This window comes from Macaca nemestrina, chromosome 3, assembly GCF_043159975.1.
Source record: "Macaca nemestrina isolate mMacNem1 chromosome 3, mMacNem.hap1, whole genome shotgun sequence".
Lineage (NCBI taxonomy): Eukaryota > Metazoa > Chordata > Mammalia > Primates > Cercopithecidae > Macaca > Macaca nemestrina.
Window position 1 is genome coordinate 146,562,010 of NC_092127.1, and position 13,479 is coordinate 146,575,488.

Below are 13,479 nucleotides of genomic sequence, written 5' to 3' on the forward strand. Positions count from 1 at the left end.
CCTTTTTCATAATGGAGAAAATAAAAAGATGTTTACATTAAGGATGATTAGTGAGATTGAGGCCACATCCTCAAGTCCAGGGATTTCTAGCTGCCAATGCAACATTTGTTAGATTCAGACAGCAATACATCCTGTGAAGGTAATATTCTTTGGGAGATACTGCTGACCTGGTAATGCCCATTCTAGAATCATGGCCCGGGGAGAGGATGTCTTGTCATTTCAGATATTTATATGCCAGTGCCTTGAAGGAATTGTTTTTATTAAGCAGTTTAAAAAAAACTAATGTTTATTTATAATAAAAACTCAAAATAGTTCAGAATGTAAGAAGGTGAAGGTGTTAAGTCCCTGCCCCACTCCCTCTAATTATTTTCAGAAAAGTCATATGCATTAATGAGCATTTAGGAGAATAAATTAGACCATTCTCTACATTTATTTGCTTTCTTCTTTTTAATGACCATGTGCGTTTCTGTTGTGCATGGATGCAATAACCATCCTTATGCATTCATCTTTGGGTGCTTGCGGTAGTATTTCCTAAAGTAGAAGTCTGGATAGAGGGGCTGTTTTCCTTGTGGCTTTATGAAGAAGGCAAAACAGCCTGTTTAGAATGACTAAACTACCTCTGCAATGAAAGCTACAGATAATTAAATATATTTATGTATAATAATTTACAAAGAATATGCAGAGAGCGGTACCTGGTGATGATCTGCAGTCTTTTTCGCTACAGGACTGATGATAGCTGTTAGTGAGGCCATACTGGATTACTTTTTTGCAAGGCCTTGGCACCTTGTGGCAGAGAATGTGGTCCTCTGTGGGTCCCATGCATTCTTTCACTTCACTGCTATTTTAAGATGTCTGTTTCTGGCTGGGCACGATGGCTCATGCCCATAATCCCAGCACGCTTGGGAGGTGGAGGTGGGTGAATCACCTGAGGTCAGGAGTTCAAGGCCAGCCTGGCCAACATAGTGAAACCCTGTCTCTACTAAAAATAAAAAATTAGCTGGGCGTAGTGGCAGGCGCCCAGCTACTCGGGAGGCTGAGGCGGAGAATCACTTGAACCTAGGAGGCAGAGGTTGCAGTGAGCCGAGATAGTGCCACTGCACTCCAGCCTGGGTGAAAAAAAAAAATGTCTGCTTCTGAGCTGGGCACGGTGGCTAATGCTTGTACTCCCAGCACTGAGGGAGTCCAAGGAGGGTGGATCACTTGAGCCCAGGAGTTCAAGACCAGCCTGGGAAACATGGTGAGACTCTGTCTCTATAAAAAAAAAAAAAAGCAAAAATTAGCCAGGGGTGGCAGGGTTGAGGTCGGAGGATCGCTTGATCCCAGGAGGTAGCCATATCCATGCCACTGTGCTCTAGCCTGGGTGACAGAGCAAGACTCTGTCAAAAAAAAAAAAAAAAAAAAAAGTCTGCTTCTGACATCAAGAAATTTTATAATAAATCTTTTCTTATGCACATACTCAAAATATGGTCTTTAAATACTAAATTGTTACAAGTTTATTTCTCCAGAAAGCTTTGCTCCTCCCAAACTATAATCTGGACAGTGGTTGCCCCCTACTTTCCTTGTCAGCCCCAGGAAAAGATACCATATTTCTCTCTCTCTCATCTGATCCTTGTGCTTCTGAGTTTTCTTTGGGAGTTTGTTCTCTCTGCCATTATGTTTTGCTGACAGCGATGATGTTGGGAAGAACATTTATTTAGCATTGCTTTTGACAGAGTCATTCTCTCTTTCAAGTTCAAGTTGAAAAGTAAAACCCCATTGTGCTGCCATGACACTTCCTGTGCAATGCCAATAAAACATCCCTGCCTCTCATCTCATCTTATGTTAACTTATGGGCATTGCTGTTTGGTCTTTTTCATTCAGTGTCCTGAGGGTGATAGCACACACAGCCTATTATTACCCACAGCCAACGAAGTGCAGCAATGGGCCCTTGCTCGTGGCATTCACTGGTCTTACCATCTTCTGCCACAGTCTGTTACAGTGCCAGCTAGGTGACAATTCTTTTCAGGGCCTGGACCATGTTCTCCAGAAGGCTGTACATGCTCTGAATTAGTGTCCAATATTGTTACTGTGTCTCCCATAGCCAGAATCCATGGGTCTGGGGATCAAGGGGAAATGGGAATGGCATTACTCACCATTACCCCTAATGACCCACTGGCAAAATTTTTGCTTCCTGTTCTTACAACTTTATGCTCTGGTGGTCTGGAGGTCTTAGTCCCAGAGGGAAAACTACTCCCACCAGGAGACACAACAAAGATTGCAATGGAGCTGGAAGTTAAGACTGCCACCTGGCCACTCTGGGGTCCTCATGCCTCTGACTCAGCAGGCTGAGAGGAGAGTAAAGGTGCTGCCTGGGGTGACTGATGTGGACTGCTACTCCACAATGGAGGTTAGGAGGAGTATGTTGGGAATACAGGATATCTCTCAGAGAGTCTCTTAGTATTACCAGGCCTTGTGATTAAGATCAATGGGAAATTACAACAACCATATCTGGGCAGGACTAGGAATGACTCAGATCCTTCAGGAATGAAGTTTTGGGTCACTCTGCCAGGTAAAGAACCATAATTAGCTGAGGTGCTTCCTGAAGGGAAAGGGAATGTAGATTGGATAATAGAAGAAGGTGGTTATAAATACCAGCTACAACCACATGATTAGTAGTTACAGACATGCGGGCTGTAATTGCCATGAGTACTTTCTCTATTTTGTTAAGAATACTTTTGTATGTATTCATATACATGTATGTGTGTGAGTGTGTGTGTGTGTGTGTATATATATATATAAAACAGATATGTATGTATGTGTATATATACATATATAAATATATATATAAAATACATATGTATGTATGTGTATATATACATATATAAATATATATACAAAGAAAATATCTTTGTTTTCTTTCTTCTCTTATTCCTTTCTCATATAATGTAAAATGCATTGAGTTTATATGAGTATTTAAGTATTGTTAATTTTATATCATAATATTTACATTGTGGGATATCAGAAGAGGAGTAAATACCATTTAAGGACTTTACTTCCTCCTCTGGAAAAGGGATTAGTGCATTTGTGGTTGCACACAGAATAGATGTATCATGCTAGGAGGAACTATAGCCTTGTTATTGTTTTTATTTGAAGATTAAGTGTGGTTTAAAGAGGTGAGTATGGTACCAGGTTGAGAAGGGGTGGACTTGTGATAGTCAATTTTGGTTGTCAATTTGACTGAATTAAAGGATACCCAGATCACTGGTAAAGCATTATTTATTCTCAATCATTGCATTAATTATTCTCAGCGCTGCAGTCGGTACTGAGGCTGTCGCTCTTTTGTGAAAAGGAAACCCAGGTGGTTTGGCATTTGATTAGAATAATTGGGTTGCCCCAGGTATATCTGTTAGGGTGTTTCTGGAGGAGATTGGTATCTGAGTTGGTGGATTGGTAGGGGAAGATCTGCCCTCAGTGTGCACCAGCACCATCCAATTGGCTGGGGGTCTGGATAGAACAAAAAGGTGGAGGAAGGGTGCATTCTTGCTCTCTCTTCTCTCGGCCATTGGGCATCAGAACTCCAGGTTCTCTGGCTTTTGGGTTCTGGGACTCACACCAGTGGCCCCCTAGACTCTTGGGCTTTCAGCTTCACACAGGGGTACACCATTGACTTCCTTGGTTCCGAGGCCTTTGGACCTGGACTGAGCCATGCTACTAGCTTCCTTGGCTCTTCAGCTTGCAGATGGCCTGTCACGGGACTTCTCAGCCTCCAGAAATGAGTGAGCCAATTCCCCTAATAACTCCCTACTCATCTCTCTCTCTCTCAATTTCTCTCTCTCTTTCTCTCTCTCCTATTGGTTCTGTTTCTCTGGAGAACCCTGGCTGAAACAGATTTTGGTGACTTGACTACAGAGATTTTATAGAAGTTTGGATCTTTATTGACTAGATAGTTGGGACAAAAATCTCATTTTATTATAAAGGAACAACAACAACAAAACACACTGCCAGAGACGGTTGTTATCCCCCAATAGCTGTTCTCCCTTTCTAGTAGAATATATATACTAATAGACATCTACCTGATCACATGACTACCTACCTAAAGATTGTATCGCAGCCTTCTTTGTGGCTAGTTGTGACCAAGCAACTAAGTTCTAATGTAATAAGAGCAGCAGCGACAGGTGCAATATCCACACTATGCTCTTAAAAGAAAGAAGTAAAACTTGCCCAAGGAAATGTCTCTGCCTCCTCCTGGCTAGAATGTGAGCATGAAGTCCTCTGGGACTGTAGATAAAAGGAGCTGGGTCTCTGACGCTTGTGGCAATCATATCAGCCCTGGATCTTCTAGCTGAACTGTTTTGTGAGAAAAAAAAATACTTCTGTTTTATTAAAGATACTGTTGTTTTCAATCCTTTTGTTATAACGGAAATACATACACAGTACAAGTAAATAAATATGTATACACACATACACGAAAACACACATACACCATCTTAATAAATTATTCAAATGAGAACAATAAACTTTTTGACGTGGGGATGTCCTATACTAAAAATATGTCAATGTCATTGCAACTTGTTTTTTTCCCCCCGTTTTTACAATTAACATTGTCTTTTGGCAACCTTGATGAAACTTCGCATTACTTAAACGTGGAATGATGAATAGGGACAGTTAGATTAATAAGGCATAAGCCAATCAGGCCTTCTGCTGAGATCATACGCTACAGTTACAGCATATTTTGCAGCAGTAAATTCTTAAGGGCCTGAAATAAACTTGAAATTTGTTAATGTTTCCAAGCTAAGTATAACTTTTATGTGATTTAGGTACTTAAATTTGTGCCTAAATTTTCAATTTACCTAAAATTGAACATTCTACTAGTTTTTCATAAAATATATTCAATCAATCATTTGTACCAACTTCTGAGATGTTACAAATGACAAGGTTGATTATTTACAGTTAATCTTTTATTCTCAGGGAAGTGGAAGAAGGTGTAGGCTGGGGAGGGGACTATTGAAGATGGGATGAGACTAATGAGCACTGGAGGAAGAGGAAGAGCAAATGGTCCAGAATATCCATTAATTCAGTTATCAAACATTTATTTAGTGCCCATATTAGTCCATGTATTATACTAGGTGCTGAGGATTCGAAGACTAATAATGTTTAATTTCTGTCCTTAAGATGCTTATATAGTTAAAGAGGTAAAAATGGAAACTGACTGGAAAACAAAACAGTCATTGATTTTTCATTTCATTAATTTTTATTAATTTCTGGAGGCAATTGTATGTTGGATCATTCAGAGTATTCCACATTCCTGGACACAGTAATTTGTTCAGGTATGTGTGAATAACTGCGGCCAATTAGAGACTTTCTCGAGATTTGATGTACAGAAACTGAGAAAGAGAGGGTCTCTTTTTTTCTGAATCATTAGTTTCTATCACTTGCAACCAAAAGATTCCTGATATAACCTAAGCATAAATTTTCTGGAAGGCATTAGGTACCTGATAATTTTAAAAAATAAGTGAAAAAGTGGATAATTTATTTTTGTGTCATACCTAATCCATATGATGTCTGCCTTCACATTCATCTTTGTTTTTGTCCCTCCCGCTCCCATACTTACTACCTTCTAAGTAAGACTCAGTATTTCTTTGCAGTCTTCAAGATGAAAATGGACTCCATCAGGCATTGATGAGTGACGCTGATTTCCTTGAGGATATATAGAAGGGAGTGAGGGGTGAAAATACAGTGCATGACAAGCAGCTTTGTATTGCAAACCCCCTCCTTGGCCTTCTCTTTCTAAGTCTCTGTGTGGCCCTTTCATGTTGGTTTTCCTGTTACCTCTTCTCTTTCCCTGTAGTCTGTACATTTCCCAATTCTAGTCCCCAACACCTGGATCTTTCTTACTCAGAGTAACATAGCTATGCCCCAACTCATCCAAACTTACATGCTTTCACCCATCACTCCATTCAACAGACAAAAGATATCCCAGATACTGAAATGCACCTTCCTTAGAAGATAGGAGAGAGAATATAAACCACAAAATTTTTGAGTCATTATACAAACTCACCAAAGAATACAATATATCTGAGTCTAGATATGATTAAAATTAGGTATGTAATTTTAATTAGGATTTAGGTAGGTGTGGGTTGGGGCAGTTTCCAGGAATAGAAGGATGTATTCCAGTCTGAGAATTTACCTTTCATTGGATATATTTTATCAAGTTTGTGTTTCCATAAAAACTCCATGTAAATATGTATTTTTACTACAAGATATTTGACCTGATGGACAGTTTGCTGATAGATATTTGACCTCAGAGGTGGGCGAGTGGAAGGTCAAGAAGTCATCATAGAGTATCTTTACCCTCCCAGATAAAGTTTGCAAATGAGACAATGGGTAATCATTACTATTCTACCATCTCTGTTTCTCCCTTTTCTCCCATCCTTTTCTTTCAATTCTAACTTTCTCAGGCACTAAGGTTTAGAAGGAAGTTCTTCATGGAGAACTGGGAATGCCAAGATGCCCCGGGTCTTGGGTTGGATACACCGATTATTACTTTTAAAGTCAGGACTTTCTTTTCACCTGAAATAATGGTTTGACATACTCATGGATATATTTTAAGCCCTGGAACAAAAATAGGATGTAGATGTTTATAAATTTAGACTCACAGGACAACTATCCACAGTTTAGTTCTCCTGGAATTAAAACCCATCATTCTGATTTTTTTGCATATACAAAGGAAGTCTGTCTCATTTCATTTTTTTTTAAATATTGCTAGTGGTTTAAGTGTGTATCTGTAAGGCTTCTAAAGCTATCTAGAAGTTAGGCAGAGTATAAATAACCTTTATTGTTATTATCATTATATGTAGCATTCACTCTGTTTTGCTGTCATTAATAAACCATTCAAGCAATGTTGTTGCAATGTGTAATATTAGCAGAAGACTCCCTGGGGAAACATATAAGCAGATGTTTAATATTCTGCTTGTTTCTCAGTTCATTTCTTCACAGGCAGAGGTGTTAGAGCATGTTCAAAGTTCAGTTGAAAAAAAGATGAAATCTACAGTATCAAAACACAGCATAAACATGTTACTGTAATTCATTGAATTGCTTTTGCTTTAGCAATGAAGCCCAGAGAGACTTACTCAAGGCCCTAGAAAAAGTTAGTGGTGGAGCTGGCCCTAGAAGTTAGGTCTCTCTGATTTCTAGCTCATCAACATTTTCTCTATCCCTGGGTGTTTTGTCAACAAGACATCAGGAACATATTTATTTTCAAGTACAGTTAGCATTCCACGCATAAAGTTCATTTAACTTACCCGAAGTTTTATTCAAAGTTTTAGGTATCGTTTTAGGTAAACAACTTTGAGGTATACTTGTATGTGCATAATAGTTAGCAATGAGATATAGCATCTGAGGATGATCTTGATGGGGTTACTCATGCGCCTGTGCCTAGCTTGATAAAGACCACCTTAAAACAAAACATCTTGTGATGGTAAGTTCAAAAAGTGCTGACTGCATTTTCTGAAATTCACTCCTCCCCCATTCTGCCAGTTGCTGCTTCTGATCCCTGATGGATCAGGCTCAGGAGGGGAGGGTGTGGGAAGTACCGGGACAAGGGATAAAGAGCACATGGAGTGGTTACTCTAGAATCTGACACCGGTGAGCTCTTTATGCAGCAGGTACACAGTAACTGGAACTTGTTCTCATGGGACTCTTTGGTGAGTTCATCAGAGGCCTCCCACCGGGGACCTCTGACTGCAGCCTCTTGAACTTCTGGTGAGGTCAATTTACTCTGTGGGGTGGTTGTCTTTCATATAAAGCTCAGCCATCTCCCTGTAGAGTCCTTTCTCTTTACTCTGCTGCAATCTAATCTAGCCATAATCTTTCAGCTTTAGACTTACACTCTTGAGAGTCAGGCACCAGTGTCTCTCTGTCAAATTCCTGGGGTCACTTGCCAAGTTTTTGTTACATCTCATTGAAGAGAAAGTGCCCCATTATTCCCCCCCTTTGAAGTTGGGGAGCGACACAATGCAGCTCAGGAACAATATTTTCTCTTCAATATCCTCTCTCCCCAACATCTGCATTAAAATCCCCTCTTTCCAATATCCTTAATGCCTATGTGAATTCTTTTCTCCTCTCGTGTAGCTTGAAAGTGGTAACCATATGATGTTAGCATGATTTCCAGTCTCTCATCACATCCAACTTACGTAGTTTAGCCTCGTATTTTAGAATGTGGGCACCTAGCACCTGTTGAATTATTTTTAGCCCTTGATTCTTGCTGAAAAAAAGTACATAAAAAGAGTAACTTTAGTTTCTTCATCTGAAAGACAAAGAGGTTAGACTTCTTGCTCTTTGGATGTTGCTGTGGACTAATTTGTGTCCCATGCCCCCCTCCAACTTATATGTTTAAGTCTTAACCCTCAATGTCACTGTATTTGAATATAGTGCTTTTAGGAGGTAATTAACATTAAATAAGATCAAAAGTATGGGGCCCTAATCTGATAGAACTGGTATCCTTATGAGAAAGGAAAACAGAGAGAGGATGTATGTGAGGACATAGTGAGAAGGTGGTCATTTGCAAGCCAAGGATAGAGCACTCACAAGAAACTGAACCCTATTGGACATTGATCTTGGACTTTCCAGCCTTCAGCACTGTGAGAAAACACATTTGTGTTGTTTAAGCCACGCAGTCTGGTATTTTATTATGGCAGCCTGAGCCGACCGATACAGATGTCTTTACTTCTAAAACTCTTAAACCCCACCCCCAAACTCTAAAACTGCTCATGTCCTGTGAGAGTTCACATATGTCCAAGAAAAAGCTTGCCTCACTCCACCAATAACATCTAGACTCAAGGAAGCCTCTTCTTGCCCATTGAGGCCATGGGTCTGCCGTTACCCATCCTCTCCAAGCTGAAATCTTAGCCGTGGCACTCACACTGTTAATGTTATCTCAGCAACTGAACAAGCTCCATTCCCTCAACTTCTCATTTTCTCAGATGTTTAGGACTTGGCTATCTCATGTACTGATTTCCTCATCCATGACATCAATAGTTTAGCAATTTCCTGTAAACTATGGTTCGATCATACTGAAATATATTAACTGCGATGAGCGATGAAATTGCCAGTGCTGTTATTGTGTGAGCCACGCTTTAGAAACAGTGACAACCCTTGAGAGATTACATTCAGGGCTTGAAATCTGTGATTTCTTCCAAACCCAGAGAAATGGCATTTATTTGGAAGGAGGAAGTGGAGGGCCAAGACCAGTCGCTTTAATATCAACTTAGCTGCGTATTAAAGCTATTTTTCTCTTAGAATCAGAATCATGCTTGTAGCATCCACAGTAACAGAGTTTGGGAATAAGAAAAATAGGAAACAAAACTCCTTTGGTTCAAATGATGTCTCTTCTTTCAACTCCTGAAACATTTTAAATTGATATCAACATTTGGCACTTAAATTTTAAGCTTCTAGAATACAGGGAGTGCATTTTATCGTCTATGTATCTCTGAAAGTCCCTAACTGAATCCCTAGAAGGAAAGTAATCTAGATAAAATTCTGACCACAGTGCCTGTTTGATAAGTACATAATAAATACTAGTTATCATTATCAGTCCAAAGTAGGTGCTCACTAGTTGTTGATAGACTGATTTCTCTTTTGCAACTATTCTCTGTTTCGTTCATTCTATGGAAAGTTATGCAAACCTATAAAACCTTATTCTATTTTATATTAGGGTTAGAGATAGAAAAATCATGGAGGAAGTATGATTGTTCTTTGATCTATATAATCAATTAACAATCAGTGATCTTTTAGTGTGTTTTGTATATATATGTTTGTGCACACTAAAGTTTAATCACACAGAAGGACAAGTAGAGGTTGCTTTGTTTGAAATTACTCTCTTAAATGATTCCAAGTAATGCTTGAATCCTGTTTAAAAAAACTGCCAAGTCTTCTGGCATCAAAGTCTCGATTTGCATATTACTTTACATATTGAGTCCCAAAGGCTTCAATTCAAAGGATGGAAAATAAAATTAAACAAATCAATTAGTGTATCCTACTGCAATTGTATTCAAACCCAATAGTAAGGGCATTACATACAAATTACATAACAGATTTAGAAAGCAATTCAATTTAATCACATATTAGATCAGGAGAGACAGGAACCCAGCTCAAGAGCACAAGAGAAATGCCAGTTAGCCCTTATGCAGGGGGCGGGTGGTGGGAGGGCAGTTCTCATCTGTCCTGGTTGGAACAGCAACTGGCCTCACCAGAACCAGCCCCGCACTGCAGCGCTGACCCCAGGCTGGGATTTCCAGGAATCCTTTTCTTTAATAAGAGGTGATTCTATTTGGCCTGTTGCTTTTTGGTCATTTGATTTCTGTCAATGTTAGAATTTTAAACTTGGTGCTGAATAGCCACTAATTTTGTACAATATATTCTTATGCCTAGAACAAATATGTATATATATAACATATTTTAAATGATGAGCTGTTCTGTGCATCTCCTAACCCTCCAGGCAGTCTTTAAAGTTCCTTCCTCCCTATTCTCTGGAGGTGTTTCCCAGCGTGGGCATCTAAAACTGTGCTGTTCAATTAGTCATATGTGACTGGTGTGACTAAATAATTAAATGCTTAATTTCATTTTATTTAAATTAAAATTTAAAAATTCATCCTGGATTCAATTACTGGAAGGCTTTTGGGTGTAGCTCAAACAATCTTTGGTATGTGGATCTACTTTTTGACTCCACATTTTATGTAATCTAAATATTGATCAAATATTTAACATCTAAATCGAGATGTGTTGTAAGTATAAAATACACACCAGACTTTTTAGTATAAAAAGTGATGTAAAATATCTCATTAATGATTTTTATGTTGATTACATGTTTAAAATGAAACATTTTAGACACATTCCATTAAACAAATAATATTTTTAAAACTAGTTTTATCTATTTCTTCTTACCTTTTGAATGTGGCTATTAGAACATTTGAAATGACGTCTGTGCCTCATTTTGTATTGCTTTTGGACAGTGCTGGGTTAGAGAGAATGAAGCCAGAAAACAAAAGTGCTAAATATTGATTTTTAAATTCAAATACCATTAGTAGGACAATAATAAGGTAGGGCGTAAGAATACATGCTTTATTTTGTTTATCCTACCCTCAAACAAGATCAAGATTTTTCATCTGGAGAGGGTAAGAAGGAAGGTACCCGATGAAAAGGAGCAGGTGCACACCTGAAGACCCCCCTCTAGCTTCCATGGGGTCACTGCCTTGTGAGCTGTCCTCTTGGCCAGGCAGTGCAGATAAACATCAGCATGGCCAGCATCTGCAGCAGGCTGGGCTGTGCCCCAGGACGTTGGTCAGCCTCACCTAGTGCACTCTGTGGCCCACCCTCTACTGCCCACCTTCTGCCCTCTGTTAATGGATATCTATAAATCCTCAGGATAGAGCGTGGGGTCCTGGACCCCTGGCAAGGTATGATAATGCAGAAAACAAAGACACTGCCCTTTGCTAAGAGTGAACAAGCCAGAACAGCTCAAGATCTACCAAGATCTGGGCAGAAGTTGGAGACCACCTTCCACCCCTGCTGTCAAACCTGTTTCATCCTTTACAGGCGTGTGTGGTCTTTTGAGATTTCAAAATGGCTGTTATGTTGTGTTCCTGTTTCTCATACTCATTTCTGAGTATCAAGCAGTTTTTACCTTGTGGGTCATGATTCATACTTTGTTTTCTTCCCTGAGCCCACCTTCCAGTGCAGGTTACATGTCATTTCTATGTGTTTGCAAAGTGTAGCAGATCGTGTTGCTCAGAAATGGCCACAGCAATGGCCACATGCTCTTTAGAATTCTGCTGCTTTTATCAAGATATGGAGTCTATTTCCTGCCCCTTGAGGCAGAAATGGAATGGGACTTTGTAACTGTCTTGGTGAACAGAATGTAGTGGGAGTGATGTATGTGGCTCCAAAGCTAGATTCTAGAAGATTGCACGGCTTCCACGTGGTGCTCACTTGTACTCCCTCTCTCTCTCAGGGTGTCCGTCTTTGGAACTTGGCCACTATGCTCTAAGAAAACTCAAAGCAATTTATGTTGAAGACCACATGGAGATGTCCGTGTGGAGATGTTCTGAGGCCCCTACAAGACAGCCAGCATCAACTGCCAGATGCATCCATGAACAAGGGAGTCTTCAGAGGATTTTAAGCCCCAGACTTCAAGTTTTCTAGTTGAGGTCCTAGACATCATGGAGCAGACACAAGACATCTTTCGGGTCCTGGTCCACACGTAGTAAACGATGGCTTTCCACTACTGAGATTTAGGTAATTTCTTATGCGGCCATAATAGGTGAAACATACAGCATCCTGTGCTTGCCAATATTATTCCACCCACAAGACTATACCCATTGTAATTGGTTGCTTTTCTCTCCCTCATAGACTCTAAGTTCCTTTTGGGCAGATACTAAGCCACTCATCAATCCATCGGCTGATGAGTCTTCTTTAAATTGCCTCATACAGGAAAGCATTAGCTAAAAATATTAGATTTAAAGTGAGGAGAATTTGGCCTTCACCAAAGAGGGATAGAGTCTTTACCCTTGGCTTCTGGGAGAGCCTCAATGTCATCACTGATAGGAATATCTTTGTTTAGAGTTGTGGCCTGGCACATTGGATCTTAGAGTAGGGTGGGCTACATCTTACAGTCTTCGGGTAGGTGCTGGCCATTTCAGAAAGACCTACCATATGACTTAGGGTGGAAGCTTTGGGTCACTTGCATCAGTTGATCTGGAGGCTGACTTTAAACATGTGGACAATCAATCAATCAATCATGACTATGTAATGAAACCCCCCAAAAAACTTCGAGCACAAAAGCTCAGGCGAACGCCCCTGATTGGTAATACTCTGTGAGTATTGTCAAACATCAATGCTGAGAGGGTAATCCATCTAGAGGATAATGAAAACTTTGAGTTTGAAACTCTCCCAGGCTCTGCCCTATGTGTCTCTTCCTTTGGCTGATTTTAATTTTTATCCTTCCCCTGTCGTAAAAATAATCATTAACATAACAGCATTTAGTGAATTCTGTAAGCCTTTTCAGCAAATTATCAAAACTGAGAGTGTTTTTGGAAATCCCTGAACTTGCAGTTGGTGTCAGACGTGAGGGTGTTTTTGTGAAAGATACCCTCAAACCCCTTAGCTTGGCTAACTCCAGGTGAAGGTCATTTGTCAAAACCCTGTTGTACAGAAAATTAAATGGGTAAATCCTGTAAACAGGTGAGCAAGACAGGACCCCTACCCTGGAAAAGAACCTATATCTGAAAATGATATTCCAGACTCCAAACTCTGACTTCATGTATCTCATGCACATTCAGTTGGGGCATTGCCTCTGTGAGAAGCAGCGGCCTCAAGGACCACTTCTCCCTTCAGTTGTGCAGAACACTGCTGCTTGACTGCTCATTAGCAAATGGGTGGGAGGACCATGCTGTTTCCTGTTCCATCTGGTGGATCCCACCCTTTGAGCCAGGAACCAGAGCTAGA